Below are 21,056 nucleotides of genomic sequence, written 5' to 3'. Positions count from 1 at the left end.
TACTGTATTTTATTTCTGAGAAACTTAACATTTCAAGTTGGATAAACGGAATGGGACTGACAGTATTGGCGAAAACCTTCAAAGTGGACACGGATACAGAGGATACAGGTTAAACCACTGGTCAGTGAATGTGTGGGTGTAGTTTGGGGAGGGGTGGGGGTCACAAACAGACAAAACAGTGAGGCTGATTGTTCCGAAGGTCAGGACCTGAGAAGCAGACGGTCTGAACTTCACCTGGGGTGGGGGTCACAAACAGACAAAACAGTGAAGCTGATTGTTCCTAAGGTCAGGACCTGAGAAGCAGACGGTCTGAACGTCACCTGGGGTGGGGGTCACAAACAGACAAAACAGTGAAGCTGATTGTTCCTAAGGTCAGGACCTGAGAAGCAGACGGTCTGAACGTCACCTGGGGTGGGGGTCACAAACAGACAAAACAGTGAAGCTGATTGTTCCTAAGGTCAGGACCTGAGAAGCAGACGGTCTGAACGTCACCTAAAATGTACTCATTAGTCCAAAACTTTTTGCAACGGAAACAAGTTTCTATTGGACATATTCAAGTAGGTCCCTCCCCGTTCCGTTTGGTTCCTTCCTAGTGAATACACCCCCAGACACACATCAACAACAACATAAAACACTCACCACTAGACTCAATTAGCAGGGTTGAGGAACGAGTCATGGCAGTAATAGTAGCACTGACTAGACTAATAACACTACACAAACACTCGTTTCAAAGTAAGAGAAATGTATTTTATTATCCCAAGGGCCTATGAGACATAAAAGTGTGTGTGTGTGTATAGAAAGCACAAAATAGTTAAAGTAAAGCCTAATTAAGGCACTATTGATATAAGCATTCTAAGAAGATCCCATCGCTCAGATTTCACATGGTAAAGTTGATCATTATGTACAAATACACCCCTGGCTGTCCAGTGCTCTATCGTCCTGCTGTTCAGATATGGGTTACCAACGTCTTTCAGTTCATGACTCCTACAAGTAACAGTTTAAGTGCAATTACTGTAATTATACAGGGTACATCCAGTCCGATACATTTGACAGATTAACCAATAATCACACAGCTAAATTAAAATAATAAGGGGGAAAAAATAAGTTTGGTATTTTCCGCGATAAACCCAACTTTGTTTTCCACACACAAGGTAAAGTTATCACAATATTGATTACTGAAAATATTTTATTTTCACACAGACAAAAAATGTAAGCAAAAAACAAGCAGCCTTTTTGTAGCATTAACCGGACCATCAGTCTAAATATCAATTGTATTTCCTTTCGATTCATCTGAAAATATGTTCAACCATGTTAAGGATTCAATATCATCTGCCTCGTGTTTTCTCAAAAGGAACCCTTTGGAATGTGGAACTGATAGAATCTCTACAGAATGCATGTTCAGATTCCAGGGATCATAAAGCTTTACATGTATGGGATTACACAACGCCCCTAAGACAATGTACAATAACAGATCGCTCCTTTATTTGTTAAGATCTCCAGTGGACTCCAGAGTCGTACTCATTAGGACACAATGTACCAAACTGTTTTGCAACAGAAAGCCGAAAAGGGAGTATTTCTTATTGGACAAGTTCAGATAACCAAACTGAGGGACTTTCTTCTGTTTGGTGCCTAATGAACACGACCCAGGACTGACAACAGGATCAGGACTGCTAAGCATCAGACATTCCTCTACTTTTCTTCCACATTTCTCTTCCTCTCATCTCATCCATCCCCCATGATTCATGGGCATGCCAGGGGGTGGCAGGGGCACCTGAGGCTGGCCTGGTGGCAGGGGGTACACCCCAGGAGGCATACCCATCCCTGGAGGGGGCATGCGTGGAGGCGGAGGGGGGTACTCAGGGTAGCTGTGGTTGTAGCCCGGTGGAGGGTATGCTGGGGAGGGAGGGGGCAGGTTGGGGGTGGGTAGGCGCTGGGTGGGGGCCAGGGGTGGGGCGTTAGGGTAAACGTGAGGGTGATAGGGCATGGGGGACCGTAGTTGGGGGCATGGGGGCGTAGGACGGTTCCCCTGTCTTCATTATAGACTGAAGGCTCTGGAAGCCTTCTCCTGACATGTAGGAGCTAGAGGTGGACATTCCCATGATGTAACTAGATGGAGGAGGAGGAGGAGGGGGCGGTGGGGCAGGGGAGGGGGCTGGTGGGGGTGGGGGGCGTGAGAGGGGGAGGGGGAACGGGTTCAGTCCCCACGGCTGGCTCTGCTTCAGGAGGGACCGGTGGTGCTCTACGATCTATGGCGAGAGACGGAAAGAAAGAGAGAAATCATGTCATTTCCAACTCCACTAAACAAACCATCCTAATCATAGGTTATAATTCCTGTTCAACAAGACCAAACGTTTGAGACCTGAAAACATCCGACACACTTCTACTCAGACAGTCATTCCTAGTATTCCCAGATTTTAGACTTTACACTCCCTGCGGAGTACTCGTTGCAACAGTAATCAGATTGGTCTGAGAGAGCAGGGCAGGAGGAGGGAGGTGGGGACTGTTCTGACTAGACTGGGGGGGAAGTTAGTTATGTAAATTGGGATTCTAAGAAGGCCTAAAGATTGGAACGCCTGTTGTGCTTTCTGCTCTTACAGAAAAGCCCTGCACCCACATCTCTACAACTGTCTTTCATTAAACACACAACATCAATATGCTACTTTATCCATCATATAACAACTGACCAGCTATTCTCTCCGATAAGACAAAGATGATCAGAAGCTACTGCTGTATTGCATATTTTTTTTAAATTTCACCTTTATTTAACCAGGTTGGCTAGTTGAGAACAAGTTCTCATTTGCAACTGCGACCTGGTCAAGGTAAAGCAAAGCAGTTCGACACATCCAACAACAACACATGGAGTAAAACAAACATACAGTCAATAATACAGTAGAAAAATCTATATACAGCATGTACCTATGAGGTAGGATAAGAGAGGTAAGGCAATAAATAGGCCATGGTGGCGAAGGAATTACAATATAGCAATTAAACACTGGAATGGTAGGATGTGCAGAAGATGAATGTGCAAGTAGAGATACTGGGGTGCAAAGGAGCAAGATAAATAAATAAATACAGTATGGGGATGAGGAAGATTGGATGGGCTATTTACAGATGAGCTATGTACAGGTGCAATGATCTGTGAGCTGCTCTGACAGCTGGTGCTTAAAGCTAGTGAGGGAGGTAAGAGTCTCCAGCTTCAGAGATTTTTGCAGTTTGTTCCAGTCATTGGCAGCAGAGAACTGGAAGGAGAGGCGGCCAAAGGAAGAATTGGCTTTGGGGGTGACCACAGAGCTATACCTGCTGGAGCTCATGCTACGGATGGGTGCTGCTATGGTGACCAGTGAGCTGAGATAAGGCAGGGCTTTGAGATAAGGCAGAGACTTGTAGATGTCCTGGAGCCAGTGGGTTTGGTGACGAGTATGAAGTGAGGGCCAGCCAACGAGAGCATACAGGTCGCAGTGGTGGGTAGTATATGGGGCTTTGGTGACCAAGTGGATGGCACTGTGATAGACTGCATCCAGTTTGAGTAGAGTGTTGGAGGCTATTTTGTAAATGACATCGCCGAAGTCGAGGATCAGTTGGATGGTCAGTTTTACGAGGGTATGTTTGGCAGCATGAGTGAAGGATGCTTTGTTGCGAAATAGGAAGCCGATTCTAGATTTAATTTTGGATTGGACATGTTTAATGTGAGTCTGGAAGGAGAGTTTACAGTCAGACACCTAGGTATTTGTAGTTGTCCACATATTCTAAGTCAGAACCGTCCAGAATAGTGATGCTGGACAGGCGGGCAGGTGCAGGCAGCGATCGGTTGAAGAGCATGTATTTAGTTTTACTTGTATTTAAGAGCAATTGGAGGCCACGGAAGGAGAGTTGTATGGCATTGAAGCTTGCCTGGAGGGTTGTTAACACAGTGTCCAAAGAAGGGCCAGAAGTATACAGAATGGTGTCGTCTGCGTAGAGGTGGATCAGAGAATCACCAGCAGCTAAAGCGACATCATTGACGTATACAGAGAAGAGAGTCGGCCCGAGAATTGAACCCTGTGGCACCCCCATAGAGACTGCCAGAGGTCCGGACAACAGGCCCTCCGATTTGACATACTGAACTCCATCAGAGAAGTAGTTGGTGAACCAGGCGAGGCAATCATTTGAGAAACCAAGGCTGTTGAGTCTGCCAATAAGAATGTTGTGATTGACAGAGTCGAAAGCCTTAGCCAGGTTGATGAATACGGCTGCACAGTAATGTCTCTTATTGATGGCGGTTATGATATCGTTTAGGACCTTGAGCGTGGCTGAGGTGTACCTATGATGAGCTCTGAAACCAGATTGCATAGTGGAGAAGGTGCGCTGATATTTGAAATGTTTGGTGATCTGTTTGTTAACTTGGCTTTCAAAGACCTTAGAAAGGCATGGTAGAATAGATATAAGTCTGTAGCAGTTTGGGTCAAGAGTGTCTCCCCCTTTGAAGAGGGGGATGACCGCGGCAGCTTTCCAACCTATGGGAATCTCAGATGATACGAAAGAGGTTGAACAGGCTAGTAATAGGGTTTGCAACAATTTCGGCAGATTATTTTAGAAAGAAAGGGTCCAGATTGTCTAGCCCGGCTGATTTGTAGGGGTCCAGATTTTGCAGCTCTTTCAGAACATCAGCTATCTGGATTTGGGTGAAGGAGAAATGGGGGAGGTTTGGGCGAGTTGCTGTGGGGAGCGCAGGGTTGTTGACCGGGGTAGGGGTAGCCAGGTGGAAAGCACGGCCAGCCGTAGAAAAATGCTTTTTTAAATGATCAATTATAGTGGATTTATCGGTGGTGACAGTGTTTCCTATCCTCAGTGCAGTGGGCAGCTGGGAGGAGATGCTCTTATTCTCCATGGACTTTACAGTGTCCCAGAACTTTTTGGAGTTTGTGCTACAGGATGCAAATTTCTGCTTGAAAAAGCTATCCTTGGCTTTCCTAACTGCCTGTGTATATTTGTTCCTAACTTCCCTGAAACGTTGCATATCTCGGGGGCTGTTCGATGCTAATGCAGAACTCCACGGGATGTTTTTGTGCTGGTCAAGGGCAGTCAGGTCTGGAGAGAACCAAGGACTATATCTGTTCCTGGTTCTACATTTTTGAATGGGGCATGCTAATTTAAGATGGTGAGGTAGGCACTTTTAAAGATTAACCAGGCATCCTCCACTGACGGAATGAGGTCAATATCCTTCCAAGATACCCGGGCCAGGTCGATTAGAAAGGCCTGCACGCTGAAGTGTTTTAGGGAGCGTTTAACAGTGATGAGGGGTGGTTGAAAACAGCAGAGGTGTATTTTGAGGGCAAGTTGGTTAGGATGATATCTATGAGGGTGCCCGTGTTTACGGATTTGGGGTTGTACCTGGTGGGTTCATTGATAATTTGTGTGAGATTGAGGGCATCAAGCATAGATTGTAGGATGGCCGGGGTGTTAAGCATGTCCCAGTTTAGGTCACCTAGCAGCACGACCTCTGAAGATAGATGGGGGGAAATCAATTCACATATGGTGTCCAGGGCACAGCTGGGGGCAGAGGGTGGTTTATAGCAAGCGGCAACAGTGAGAGACTTGTTTCTAGTTAGGGATGGAAATTTCAGGGTTTTTGGTGTTCCTAAGCCAGGATTCAGACACGGCTAGGACATCAGGGTTGGCAGAGTGTGCTAAAGCAGTGAATAAAACAAACTTAGGGAGGAGGCTTCTAATGTTAATATGCATGAAACCAAGGCTTTTACGGTTACAGAAGTCAACAAATGAGAGCACCTGGGGAGTAGGAGTGGAGCTAGGCACTGCAGGGCCTGGATTAACCTCTACATCACCAGAGGAACCGAGGAGGAGTAGGATGAGGGTACGGCTAAAGGCTAACAGGAATGGTCATTTAGTGCGTTCAGAGCAGAGAGTAAAAGGAGCAGGTTTCTGGGCATGAGAGAATGGATTCAAGGCATGGTAGGATGTGAGTACATTGGAAGTAAACCTAGGCATTGAGTAATGATATTGAGAGAGATATTGTCTCTGGAGACGTTTAAACCAGGTGATGTCACCGCATATGTGGGAGGTGGAAGTAAATGGTAGGTTAAGGCATATTGAACAGGGCTAGAGGCTCTACAGTGAAATAAGACAATCACTAACCAGGACAGTAATGGACAAGGCATATTGATTTTATGGAGAGGCATGCGTAGCCGGGTGACCAATAGGGGTCCAGTGAGTGGTTGGACTGGCTGGAAACACGGCGATTCAGACAGCTAGCAGGCCGGGGCTACAAGCTAGCAAAAGGGCCTTAGAGGGGCATCTCTACAGAGTAAAGTCTGTTTTGGTCTCCGCGTTGGTGACGTCAATAGACCAGTCGTGATGGATTAGTAGGGTCCTGAGTAGCAGAGGGGTGGGCATTCAGGGGTGGTCGCGATGTAGAGGTCAGTTGAGTACCCGCTCGAGCAGATAAAGTCGTAGTCCAGTCGTTAAGGATGGGCGGGGTTCCGTGCCCCGTACAGGCAGTAGAAGGGTCCGGGTATTGTAGCCCAGGCGTGGCTGATGGGCCTCTAGCAAGCTGGGAGAAAGAACCTAGCATGGGCTCCAGGCTGATTGGTGCTTACTCCGGGAAAAACGTTAGCCAGTAGTCGGATAGCAGCTAGCTAGCTGCGAAGATCCAGGTGAAAATGTCCAGAGCTTGCGGAAGGAATCCGGGGATATGGTGAGAAAATAGGTCCGGTATGCTCTGGTTTGAGTCGCGTTGTACAAACTGGCTTTCTGAGCTAAAGGTTAGCTGTGGACCGCTAGCAGTGATTAGCTGACTGCTAGCTAGTGAGCTGGCTAGCTTCTGTTGTGGGATTCCTTATTCGAGGTGAATAATACTTTAGAAAAAAACTAATCCGCACCACATTGGGCGGGTTGCAGGAGTGTTTTGAAGTTGAGTTTTAGAAAAAAAACACGATAACACGATAAAACGAGGACAAAGGACGTCTGACTGCTACGCCATCTTGGAAAATGATGAGAAACTACTGAGAATTAAGACCTGTTCCATGTCATTTCAGCAAGCCATGACACCCATCATCATCTCAGGTAGTTCTGAAATTGTTACTGTTCTTAGAACAGGTAAGAATCGCATTCCTAAAACATTATTTTGCTGAAATGTCATTTTAATCTCTGAGAAATTAATCTTATTGATTGCAACAAATTTAATTTATAGGATTCAGATAATGTTCAATAAATAAAGTACTCAAATTCTGATTTGGACCAAACTTCTTCCTACCAATGAGTAAGACATGTGGAATACATTTTGTTTGTCAAGACACCCACTGACCCCCCCCACACCCAATGACAATTCCACCCCAACAACAAGTATACAGTATCAGTTCTCTATGTTTGAAGTATGTTGTATGAAGCTGCAGCTTCAAGTATTGCTTCACCATACTATGTAATGTATTCCCTGTGAATATGATGGCTTTTTCCCCCCTGTTCAGAGAAATTAGTCATTGAAGTCACTTGCATTATTTACCATAAAGTAATGTGGAAGTATCAGGTTTTGACCACTAGATGTTGCTGTTCCTTCACTGCCATGCTCTTTTATTCATTTTGCTGGTGTCTTGTGTTTATTAAATAGATCACAACATTTCCTTCACAACTTTGGGTAGAAAACCAATAGATTTGGCTCATGATAAAAAAAATAATTGTGTGTGGTCACAGGAACATTTAGTGGTCAAAACCTGGTACTTCCACACTACTTAAGCGAGCAGCTTCAATTACTAATTTCACTGAACAGGGGCAAAAAACATAACCAGATTCACAGGGAATACATTATATAGTATGGAGAAGCAATACTCCAAGCCACAGCTTCATACTACTTGTCAAACATAGAGAACTGATACTGATTGTTGGGGTGGGATTGGCATGGGGTGTGGAGAATGTTTTAAGGGATTTCTCATATCTCATTGGTAGGAAGAATTTTGGTCCAAATCAGACATTGTGTAATATACAGTATTTATTGAATATGATCTGAATAATATAAATGTAAATGGTCAAATGGGGTGCAAACAATTATCTTAACTTCTCAATGATCAAATTATAGTTTCGGGAATGCTAATTGTATCTGTTACTAACTACAGAAGCGATTTCAGAACAATCTGAGAGGGTGGGTTTTGAAATCTTCTTTCTGGTGCTTTTTGAGGAGGAACGACCCAAGAGACACTCACCAGGAGGGGGTTGTGAAGTGGGCAGGGGGGGCATAGGGCTCTCCAACCGTGGAATCTTACAACCCACTTGTTCTGGTGGTTTAGGTTCCTCTTTCAGAGAACTCTGAGAAGACAAAAAGAGAGAGTCACTCACGTACACTGCTGCTTCAAGCAGGCACACAATACAGGCACCAAATTTGACCTCTTAGTTATGGTAAGCTACTACAGAACTATAGAGAAACTATGACGTCGGGGTGGTTGAATGATCACTTTTAGCCATAGATACTACACACAAATGAATGAATGAGTTAATTAATAATTTATTGAATGAATGAATAAACTGTATTGATCCCCAGAGGGAAAAGTGGGTTTTCTTTATCACCAGCTGAGCTGAAACATCCAGGGACAATGCAGTAAGGCATACAACACACACTCACATGTGTGCGTTTAAGCTGGCGTGGTGGGCTGCCCTGGGGTGAGTTCTTCTTGGGTGGAGGGGGCGGTGGAGCACCCCCTGGAGGCTGGCCCTGTGGAGGTTCTGGGACTGGAGGAGGGGCAGGGACCGGGGAGTGGGGTGGACCTCTCTGCTTGGTCTCCTGCTCCAGGCCTGGAGGGATGGGAGTCTTCCCCTGGGAGTACAGGTCCAGGATCTGGTGACAGATGTCTGGGAAGAGAGAGGTTAGGAGAGGCGAGGTTAGGCAAGTGACAGACAGGGACAATATGGGTTGAATTCTAACTTGATAAATATGCTACACACTGGACATGTTGCATAAATCATGTCAATAAGCGACTTGCTTAGTTATGGGAACAGATCTCAATTTAGGATTCAGCCCTACGAGACAAAAAAAAATGAAATTGTTACATTACAAATAAATGTTTTTACACAAAGATCAATAACTTATTTTCTCTCACAATGTTGGAAGGCAGGTCCAGAAAGGCAAATATACAGCATTACATATTCCACTAGATCCTGTCAGAGACTTCCTGTCTATACCTTCTAGCAGCTCCACTGGGACGTCCTGGACAAACTGCTCCCACCATCGCCGTGACGACTGCTTGGACGTCCACTCCTGGATGTCAAACTTACACAGCCGTCCAGCCAGGTACATGACTGCTACAGCTATGATCTCTGGTTCCCACTGCAGGGACAGCATGGTGCACAGACTGGGGAGAGAGAGGTAGGAACAGAGAGAGAGAGAGCAGTTTAGATGTGGAAGCAAATACAAAGTCGTGCAATACTCCTAAATGAATACTGTAAGATGAGAGAAGGAGAGAACCAACCACTGTAAGATGAGGTACTATATATGACAGGAAACAGGAGTATACATAGGAGACCTGTAACAACATACAAGCCTTCAGGTCGGATGTAACTAGAGACACTGTAAGATGAGGTACTATATATATATGACAGGAAACAGGAGTATACATAGGAGACCTGTAACAACATACAAGCCTTCAGGTCAGACGTAACTAGAGACACTGTAAGGTGAGGTACTATATATGACAGGAAACAGGAGTATACATAGGAGACCTGTAACAACATACAAGCCTTCAGGTCAGACGTAACTAGAGACACTGTAAGGTGAGGTACTATATATGACAGGAAACAGGAGTATACATAGGAGACCTGTAACAACATACAAGCCTTCAGGTTAGATGTAACTAGAGACACTGTAAGGTGAGGTACTATATATGACAGGAAACAGGAGTATACATAGGAGACCTGTAACAACATACAAGCCTTCAGGTCAGATGTAACTAAGAGACACTGTAAGGTGAGGTACTATATATGACAGGAAACAGGAGTATACATAGGAGACCTGTAACAACATACAAGCCTTCGGGTCAGACGTAACTAGAGACACTGTAAGGAGTCCAAACTATTGTGTTATGTTTGGCCCACCTGTCGTTGACGAAGGTCCAGGCCATCTGCACCAGCTTCTGAACTTTGGTTTTGTCACCTAGAATGAAAAAAAGACAGTTGGAAATGAAGTGTTTGAAATGAAAAGTTGGAAATGAAGTCAAACTAAGATGGAAACACCACCTTTCAGACCTTTGAGCTGTTTGGCGTATCGCAGCAGGAACATGTAAGGGTGTTCCACTTGCAGGTCAAACTTGATCGTCTGTAGCAGGATCCTCTCTAGCACCATAACCTCTTCCTGTTGATGGCGAAAATCCTATGATACATCCCAGGACCCAAACAAGAGCGTAAAGTAAGGAAACATAAGGGCTTTTCACACTACTACAAAAAAAATCTAGCTGTATTGATATGATGTAATTGTTTTGGTACAACCCAGAGAGTTTTTAAACTACGGCGCGCAACATGGTTCAATGTGCTAATAAACTGTGCTATAATGCCGATACAAAAGAAGACTAATGGGAGAGCACTGTATAATACGACAAACGTCACAAATTAGACGTGTACATAGGGGACACCATTTTTATGGTTGGAACTGTGCTGAAAAGGACAATGTGAAAAGAAAAGCCTATTATCGAGCTAGCACAGTTTCGTTTGGGTTAGCACGTGTGACAAGGTTACCAGCAGGACTTCACTGTACAAACAGAGGAAGGAGAACAGTGAATGGAGTAAGATATTTCTCACCTTTGGGTCGTCTCCAAACTGGGCGAACTGTACGTCGTTCAGTAAGCTGCGAGCCGTCTTGATGATGTCTTTACATTTCTTAGGAGTCTCCTCCACTTTCCCAGCCAGGAAGAGACAACACGCACCTGTCACCTGGAGACAGGATGCCTTCAGGAAGTATTCATACCCCTTGACTTATTCCACATTTTGTTGTGTTACAGCCTGAATTCAAAATGGGTTTAAAATGTTTTTTCCTCACCCATCTTTACACTATAATGACAAAGTGAAAATATGATTTTAGAAATGTTTGCAAATGTATTGAAAATGAAATACCTAATTTACATAAGTATTCACATGTTAGAATCACTTTTGGCAGTGATGACAGCTGTGAGTCTTTCTGGGTAAGTCTAAGAGCTTTCCACACCTGGATTGTACAATTTTTGCACAATTTTTAAATGTTTATTATTCAAGCTTTGTTAAGTTGATCATTGCTAGACAACCATTTTCAAGTCTTGCCACAGATTTTCAAGACGATTTAAGTCAAAACTGTAACTAGGCCACTCAGGAACATTCACCGTCTTCTTGCGAAGCAAATCCAATGCATATTTGGCCTTGTGTTTAAGGTTATTGTCCTGCAGAAAGGTGAATTAATTTCACAATGTCTGGTGGAAACCAGACTGAACCAGGTTTTCATCAGTGCTTAGCTCCATTTCATTCAGTCCTTAACAATTAGAAACATTCCCATAACATGCTACAGCCACCACCATACTTGAAAATATGGAGAGTGTTACTCAGTAATGTGTTGTATTGGATTTGCGCCAAACATAGCACTTTGTATTCATAACATAGCACTTTGTATTATGGAAAATATATTATTTCACTGCGGTTTTCATGGAACAATGATTCCCTACACTACACTATCTTGTTTTGTCACATAAACTGAAATTAGGGGAACTATTAGAGTTTTAGCAACCAGGAAATGGTAGAGCGATTTCTGCATCGTGCAACTTTAATTGCTTTGCCACACTTTTTGCAGTATTATTTTAGTGCCTTGTTTTGCAAACAGGATAACAGGATAATTAGGTTAGTATTGTGGAGTAACTACAATGTTGTTGATCCATCCTCAAGTTTTCTCCTATAACAGCCATTAAGCTATGGAACTGTTTTAAAGTCACCATTGGCCTTGTGATGAAATCCCTGGGTGCTTTTCTTCTTCTCGGCAACAAAGTTAGAAAGGACGCCTGTATCGTTGTCGTGACTGGGTGTATTGGCCTTTCTAGGGAGTTTTTCCTAGCCAACGTGCTTCTACATCTGCATTGCTTGCTGTTTGGGGTTTTAGGCTGGGTTTCTGTACAGCACTTTGATATATGGGGCGGCAGGATAGCCTAATGGTTAGAGCGTTGGACTAGTAACCGGAAGGTTGCAAACCCTGAACAGGCAGTTAACCCACTGTTCCTAGGCCGTCATTGAAAATAAGAATTTGTTCTTAACTGACTTGCCTAGTTAAATAAAAAAATATCAGCTGATATAAGAAGGGCTACATAAATAAAATTGATTTGATATTGACACAGCATTCAGAGTGTAATAAATAACTTCACCATGCTCAAAAGGGAAATTCAATGTCTGCAAGTTCTTTGCGAGCATTGGAAAACCTCCCTGGTGTTTGTGGTTGAAATTCACTGCTCGACAGAGGGACCTTACAGATAATTGTATGTGTGGAGATAAACACTAGTATTGCACACAGAGTGAGTTCATGCAACGCAAATGACTTGTTAAGCACATTTTCACTCCTGAATTTATTTAGGCTTGTCATTCTTTCTTTTCTTTTACCTTTATTTAACCAGGCAAGTCAGTTGAGAACAAATTCTTATTTTCAATGACGGCCTAGGAACAGTGGGTTAACTGCCTGTTCAGGGGCAGAACGACAGATTTGTACCTTGTCAGCTCGGGGGGTTTGAACTTGCAATCTTCCGGGTTGTGGAAGGTGGTGAATACTTATTGACTTGAGACAGACATTTTTCATTTTTAATGAATTAGTAAAAATGTCTTAAAACATAACTCAACTTTGACATTATGGGGTATTGTGTGTAGGCCAGAGACCAAAACATCTCAATTTAATCCATTTTAAATATCAGGCTGTAAGACAACAAAATATGGAAAAAAGTCACGGGGTGTGAATACTTTCTGAAGGAACTGTACACAATACACAGGTCTCACTCACCATTTAATCCCAGCACAGGTATGCACCACTGAGATTAAAATGTTGACAACATGACTGTGTTCAATCATTCTGATTTGTCAAGGCAAGTATAGCATTGCAAGTCCCTTTGGCTAAGTGTGTCTGCTAAATGGAAATGATAATAGTACTAATGAACATTGCAGAAATCCCTTATGCATTGTGACACCAGTACTGTAAAGGCTATACTCACATATCTGGGGAACTGTTTGAAGGAATGAAACATGTAGAAGCGGTGGAAGTAGATGATACCTGTTGCCAAGGTGTCATAATGTCTGATAAAAGAGTTAAGGGTAAATTCAACCAACCAGGAGGAGGACTTGAAACCATTTTTATAGTTCTAAAATGTAAAAACTAGTTTTTTTTTTTTTACCCTAATTGAATATACACTGAGAGTACAAAACATTAAGGACATCTGCTCTTTCCATGACATAGCTTTCACCTGGTCAGGCTATGATCCCTTATTGATTTCACTTGTTAAATCCACTTCAATCAGTGTAGATGAAGTGGCAGAAACAGGTTAAAGAAGGACTTTTAAGCCTTGTGACATGAATTGTGTATGTGTGCCATTCAGAGGGTTATTGGGCAAGACAAAATATTTAAGTGCCTCTGAACAGGGTAATGGTAATAAGTGCCAGGCGCACCGGGTTGTGTCAAGAACTGCAACGCTGCGGTTTCTTTCCACACTCAACAGTTTCCCGTATGTATCAAGAATGGTCCACCACCTAAAGGTCATTCAGACAACTTGACAAACTATGGGAAGCATTGGAGTCAACATGGGGCCTACATCCCTGTGGCCCAATGAATTGAGGTTGTTCTGGTTGCTCTCAGGTTGTTCTGAGAACAAAAGTGGGGATGCAGCTAAATATTAGGAAGGTGTCCTTAATGTTTTATACACTCAGTACACATAGATATACATCATTGTAAATATTTATCACTTTCCTTGTGTATGGTTATATATTTTGATATATTGAATGTTAATATTGTGAACCTGTAATATATTTTTTTGTGATGTCACCGAGCACTGCCCCTAAATGACATAACTTTCCAATATCTAGTGTGTAAAAGGATACAGTCCGAGTCTGGTCCCCACATCAAATATGAACCGGGCCCCCTCCCTGCGGTACCGGGCCTCTGTGGCTGGGTCCAGGCCCTCGGACTGGGACGGGGTGTGGGCCAGGTCCTTCTTGTCCCAGTACCAGCATGGCTTGATATGGTCCAGGAAGGCTTGACCACTAGAGGGGTGGTTGTTTTCCTTCATCTGGAGAAGCGAGGAGGGTGATGGAGCCGCTGAACTAGAAGACTGGCAACCGAGGAGGAAGGGATCATTCACAGCATGAATGAATGGTGTTTTGTCATCTTGGATGAAGAAATAGGGTAACGTTAGCTAGTAAGCTAGCTAGCTAGAGTTATAAAAACTAAACATATCACAAACAAAGTGTTGTAAGCTAGCTAGAAGGATGTTTACCTTTATCATTCTAGCTAGCTTACTAGCTTTCAGGCCGAAGTTGCTAACGTTAGCTAGCTAAGTTAACTTGCTAAACTTAACTTTAGCACTCCCTCGAGAGGCTAACGCCAGCTAATGACATTTCAACTAATCCAAAACACACGCATGTCTAACGTACGTGGTCTAAAATCTGAAAATAAGCACAATTACCTTTATCATGTAGACTGAATAATGAGTAACACTTATCAACAATCGATTAACTCGTTTTATATTTATATTGAATTAGTCATCGTAACATGGACGCCGCCATTTTGTTGTACGTCAGAAGCCGGTGCGGGGGTTGTATGCGTGCGCAGTCGCGTTTTGGACAAAATGACCCACTAGAGAGCGACAGAGAACTACTAATGTAGATGACTCTACCAAAGATAGAACAATGAGCCAGATATATCCAAATCGTGTTCCAAATCACGAAAAAACTAAAAAGATAATTACTTGACACATTGGAAAGAATTAACATTTTAAAAAACTGGGATGCTAACAAACTAGGATGCTATTTGGCCCTAACCAGAGTGTACACAGTGGCAGAATACCTGATCACTGTGACTGACCAAACTTAAGGAAGGTTTTACTATGTACAGACTTCAGTGAGCATGGCCTTGCTTTTGCTATTGAGAAAGGCCGCGGTAGGCAGACCTGGCTCTCAAGAGAAGACAGGTTATGTGCACACTGTCCACAAAATGAGTTGGAAACTGAGCTGCACTTCCTAACCTCCTGCCAAATGTATGACAATATTAGTGACAAATATAGCCCCCAGATTACACAGACCCACAAAGAATTCCAAAACAAACCCAATTTGGATAAACTCCCATGTCTATAGGGTGAAATACCACAGTGTGCCATCACAGCAGCAAGATTTGTGACTTGTTGCCACAAAAAAAGGGCAACCAGTGAAGAGCAAACACTATTATAAATACAAACCATAATCATGTTTACTTATTTTCACTTTTGTGTTGTACTATTTGCACATAATATAACATTAGAAATGTATTTTCTTTTGGAACTTTTGTGAGTGTATTGGTTACTGTAAATGTTTATTTCACTTTTGTTTATTATCTATTTCACTTGCTTTTCACTTGTTTCCCACACCAATAAGCCCTTACATTGAAATTGAAATTGTATTGTATAAATGTGAAGCATCCAGTAGCAAGATGGATTTTGGCCGACATTCTGCAAATTTTCTCATCGATTAAACATTTGATCCCAATACAGTTTTCTGTTTCCAAAACTAGAATCTGTAACTAACTGAGTGTACTGCATTTTGTAGACTTTACCCTTTGCCAAAGTTTCATAAAATTGTGTTGTTTAGAAGGAGTGCAAGGGCAAATTCAGTGATTGGACACGCGCAATTCATAGGCGTTCCCTAACGGAAATATGCAAATAAATACTAGAACGCGCCAATAGGATCTCACTAGCTCGTGCTTGGCTCTGCCCACTTCTCTTGTTCTGCCCACTATGATTCATTTGCTCCCATTGCAAACGACAGGCTCTGGTTAATCATGAGTTAGTTATACAAATCTTTGCCTTTACTTTTCTATGTGGAGGAGCCAAGGGGCCAGTGTTCCGGTTCTTGAAGCACAGTTTTTGCTTCGGTACTGCCGTTTAACTGACACCTGGCCCAGAAAGACAAGAAGGCGACACAAAAAGCATCCATTGAATTATTCAAATAATTGTCGCTGAGGCCGATTTTTTTTCCGTTACTCACACCCGAAAATATTAAAATGGTATATTTCTCCGGTACACTGTCCTTCTCTCAGCACATATCAAAGCTGCAGGCTAAAGTTAAATCTAGACTTGGTTTCCTCTTTCGTAATCGCTCCTCTTTCACCCCAGCTGTCAAACTAACCCTGATTCAAATGACCATCCTACCCATGCTAGACTGCTAGATACGTGCTAGATATGTAATTTATAGATCGGCAGGTGTGTGCTCTCGAGCGGCTAGATGTTCTTTACCATTCGGCCATCAGATTTGCCACTAATGCTCCTTATAGGACACATCACTGCACTCTACACTCCTCTGTAAACTTGTCATCTCTGTATACCTGTCGCAAGACCCACTGGTTGATGCTTATTTATAAAACCCTCTTAAGCCTCACTCCCCCTTATCTGAGATATCTACTGCAGCCCTCATTCTCCACATACAACACCCGTTCTGCCAGTCACATTCTGTTAAATGTCACCAAAGCACACACATCCCTGGGTCGCTCCACTTTTCAGTTCGTTCCTGCTAGCGACTGGAACGAGCAGCAACAAACCGTTTTATTCAAAGACTCAATCATGGACACTCTTACTGACAGTTGTGGCTGCTTTGCATGATGTATTGTTGGCTCTGCCTCCTTGCCCTTTGTGCCCAACAATGTTTGTACCATGTTTTGTGCTGCTACCACGTTGTGCTGCTACCACGTTGTGCTGCTACCATGTTGTGCTGCTACCATGCTATGTTGTCATGTGTTTCTGCCTTGCTATGTTGTTGTCTTTAGGTCTCTATATATTTTTGTGTGTCTCTCTTGTCGTGATGTGTGTTTCATCCTATACATATATATATATATATATTTATCTCCCGTCCCCGCAGGAGGCCGTCATTATAATTCATAATTTGCTCTTAACTGACTTGCCTAGTTAAATAAAAATAAATTAAATCCTATATCTGCCGTGTTTTTTGACGAAGTGATGACGTCGTCGCCACTCACGCTGCTCCCTGTGTGCACTGTTACAGCGTTCAAAACAACTGGGGACTGGGAACTCGGAAATCTCTGACTTCCGAATTCAATGCGTTCACGACAACTGGGAACTCAGGAAAAAAACGAGCTCTGACTGGGTAAATTCGTTTTGAAAGGTCATCCAACTCGGAAATCCAAGTCTGGCCTCTTTATTTTGCTCCGACTTTCCGACCTGAAGAACACTGACGTCATGATTTGACCTCGTTTTTTCCCCAAGTTCCCAGTTGTCTTGAAAGCATAATGAGTGCTAGTGAGCATGTGATGTTGGTCCGTATAACCGGATGCAACCCGGATATAGACGGTCCATGAATCGGCGTATAAAACCTTAGTAGATTACCTTGAAAACAACAGGTCGGACATTTTGGACGCGGTCTCCAATTCTTAATATACCTCAGTAAAAGGAGTCCAATGGTCAGTCCGAGTTCATGAATGGATGGATAAATGAAAAAAAAATCAATCAGTGGCCACAGCCCCGCCACTGTCCAGAAGATGACGCTGTTTTGCATGTAATGCTGGTATACATTCCTGTCTCAATATTATATGATAACAGCTAGCAAACAATGTAAATAAAGTAATTGCTTGCGTTAATAAGCAGCATACCTGACTCCTCACTGTCATATTATTGTTTTGGTACATTTTATTTGAGTAAGGTCATTCCAGAATGCAGAATGCAGCAGTTTCACCCTCACTCAGTGCCTTCTGTGGCGGAAGGGCAGCCAGAGGAAGCACAGAGCGTAGGCATCGTAGATCTTCTTTTGTTGCGAGTGATTGGCTCAGGGTGATGTCACTCACGGCACCTACTAGGAGAGCACACTGAGGGCCAGGGAGCTTCTGCCCCATTGGGTGCTGCCATAGAGTTACATTGGCAGTGCCCATCCAAGGAGGCTCAAATTCACAGATAAGTCAGCGTCTTTTCTCCGGTAACTGTGATTGGACTGATACATTGTTTACCACGGCCTACTGAAAAGTTACTATGCTGATTATCTCCTAGCAAATCATTTTTTGAAATTTAGCATTATGAAGGACATGTAGAGATAAAATGTCTCGGTGCTCATCAGCGACTAAACATTGAAAGGCCATCCATTAAAATAAAGCAAGCTGGTGAAAAAAAGTTTAAACTGTGGTTGGTGGTGAGTGGAAGCAGTGGCTAACATCAGTTTTGAGGAAGCTATACGACGTGGCTTGTTGTTAATGTCAGACTGTTATACGCATGGAACTGGATCTATACAGTAGATGAAGCGAGGGAGTAACTTTATAAACCTTGTTGCTTTATTCTTAACCAGAGCATGTTGGAAACAGGCAGCCAGGCAGGCAGGCAGGCCCACTCAGAACAGTGTTTTGGCTGCGTCCCAATACTATAACAATTAAGCAATATTGAAGACCCATGCAGTATTTTACTATGGGACCTAACCTGATCATGAATTAATATTATAACGTTTGTGTGTGTAGTGGTTATGGTGCATATGAGCTTTTTTGAATGAGTTTACCCCATTGATCTTTTCATGTTAAAGGATCGGATCCTTTTTCCCATTTTCTCCTAAAATGACATACCCAAATGTGTGTGTGGGGGGTTAAAATAGAGGTTAAAATCGCCCACTGGAGTCAATGCATTAATTTGCTACTGGACAAATTGATAAATATATATGGTTTGCTTTGGATTGTCTAGTTGCCTCTTTTACTGAAGACATTACAGATATCACATTATTCATTGAGGGACAAACTCGGCCTACTGCACAATCAAGTTGATAGATTTGACTAATACATCAGTCCATAGTGGGCAATGTGTTTGCAATTTCAGAGTTGACTAGAATGGTGAAACAAACTCTTTCCCCATCACTCAAGTTTCAGTCAAACAAAATCATCTGATTTGTATTTGGTTGAAGGAAGGAGATAAATTGTCCCTGTCACAACTAATGTGTGTCGGGTTGTGCCCAAGAACATGAGGCAATCGGCTCCCAATAGCCTCGCTCATCTCTTCCCATTATCTCTATGTGAATCTATCGCCCAACTCCCAGAGAACAGACAGCTTTGAAACATTTACTTAATCCCAATTAAAATCTGGAATCTGCATGCATTATTAACCCCTTCTCAGACAAAAGCCTATTAACTGTGGGAAGAGTTGTCACATTGTGTGCCATGGGCCACTGTTGCAAGTCTTGTCTGGTAGTTTGTTGCCCATAGCAAGAGATCTTAATCTGTCACTCAGGCCGTAGGACACACACACGCACACGCACACACACATGCACACACACACGCACACACACACACACACACACACACACACACACACACACACACACACACACACACACACACACACACACACACACACACACACACACACACACACACACACACACACACACACACAGTAAATAATCTCATGAATAATATACTCCTTTCTTCTGTATTAATATTAAACAGTGCATAATGAGGCACTATAAGCAAATCCCAGAGCAATATTCTTATTAACCGTGATGTGTCCCTACAGTGAACCTCTCTTTGTTTTCTCATTGTCCTTTTTCACATGATGTTCAATTATTTAACCTGTACTGTGAGCTCAATTTTTTGTTGTTGCTGTTTTGGCTCTGCACTCCAGCACTTTTGATTTGAAATGATACAACAACCATGAGGTTGAAGTGCAGACTGTCAACTTTAAATGGAGGGTATTTTCATCCATATTGAGTGGACCATTTAGAGATTACAGCACTTTTTGTACCCAGTCCCCAATTTTAGAGGATAACTAGTATTGGAACAAATGTACTTATACAGTATGTGTATTAAATATGTCATAAGTTTAGTATTTGGGGCCATATTTCTAGCACACAATGACAACATACAGCTTGTGACTCTACAAACTCGTTAGATGCATTTGCTGTTTTTTTTTTAATGTGTTTCAGATTATTTTGTGCCCAATAGAAATGAATGATAAATAATCTATTGTGTAAATTTGGAGTCACTTATGTTGTAACATTTCAATTCCAAAGTGCTGGAGTACAGAGCCACAACAACCAGCAATGTGTCTCTGTCCCAATACTTTTGGAGCTCACCGTAAATCACATTGCACTTGGTTGCTTTGGTGTTTTTTTGCTATTACAATTGGGGCTCTGTAGAGATCCCATGATCTTTGGAAATGATTGCATTAATGCACGTATGTTATGTTATTATTCAATAGCATTTCCATGACCACAATGTACATGTTTAGCCCTTACTGTAAAGTCCTTAACACCCTTAGCTTTACAGTCATTTCCCATTCCCTGTGTTGAATGCCCTCCAGTGTTTCAGTTACTTTACTCTCATGGTCTTTCCCTAACACAGTACTCTCACAGCGCTGACACGCCAAACTTGTCTCCTCAGAAGCAACACTTTGGACTTAAAAACTTTCCTGAGTCCACAAGCAGTATGTTGTGGTGTCTTGGCCCGATGCTACCGGGCTATAACTGTCTTTGCCCCGAGCCAACAGCGATCCGCCATCATGGAGCTATACTGATGTTTTATTGAGGAACCCAAGGGGTAAGGATCAGGGAGCTGGGACTCAGGGAGCCGGAGGGATCATGGTAAGAGTGTGTAACTTCTCTCTCTGTTTCTCTGTTTCTCTGTTTCTCTGTTTCTCTGTTTCTCTGTTTCTCTGTTTCTCTGCTTCTCTGCTTCTCTGTTTCTCTGTTTCTCTCTCTCTCTTTTTCTTGCTCTCTCTCTCTATTTCTCTCGCTCTCTCTCTCTCTCTCGCTATCTATACTGTGTGTGTGTGTGTGTATATATATATAAAAAATATATATATATACAGTGCATTTGGAAAGTATTCAGACCCCTCAACTTTTTCCACATTTTGTTACTTTATAGCCTTATT

The 21,056-nt window shown here is 42.8% G+C and overlaps 1 pseudogene; it reads right to left on the bottom strand.

The window, feature by feature from the left end:
* Positions 1 to 725: 725 nt before the first annotated feature.
* On the bottom strand, positions 726 to 14,791 carry LOC112249822 (annotated as a pseudogene).
* Between the last annotated feature and the right edge of the window lie 6,265 nt (positions 14,792 to 21,056).

Source organism: Oncorhynchus tshawytscha, unplaced genomic scaffold (genome assembly GCF_018296145.1).
Source record: "Oncorhynchus tshawytscha isolate Ot180627B unplaced genomic scaffold, Otsh_v2.0 Un_contig_388_pilon_pilon, whole genome shotgun sequence".
Taxonomy (NCBI): Eukaryota; Metazoa; Chordata; class Actinopteri; order Salmoniformes; family Salmonidae; genus Oncorhynchus; species Oncorhynchus tshawytscha.
This window is presented reverse-complemented; position numbering and strand designations above follow the sequence as displayed.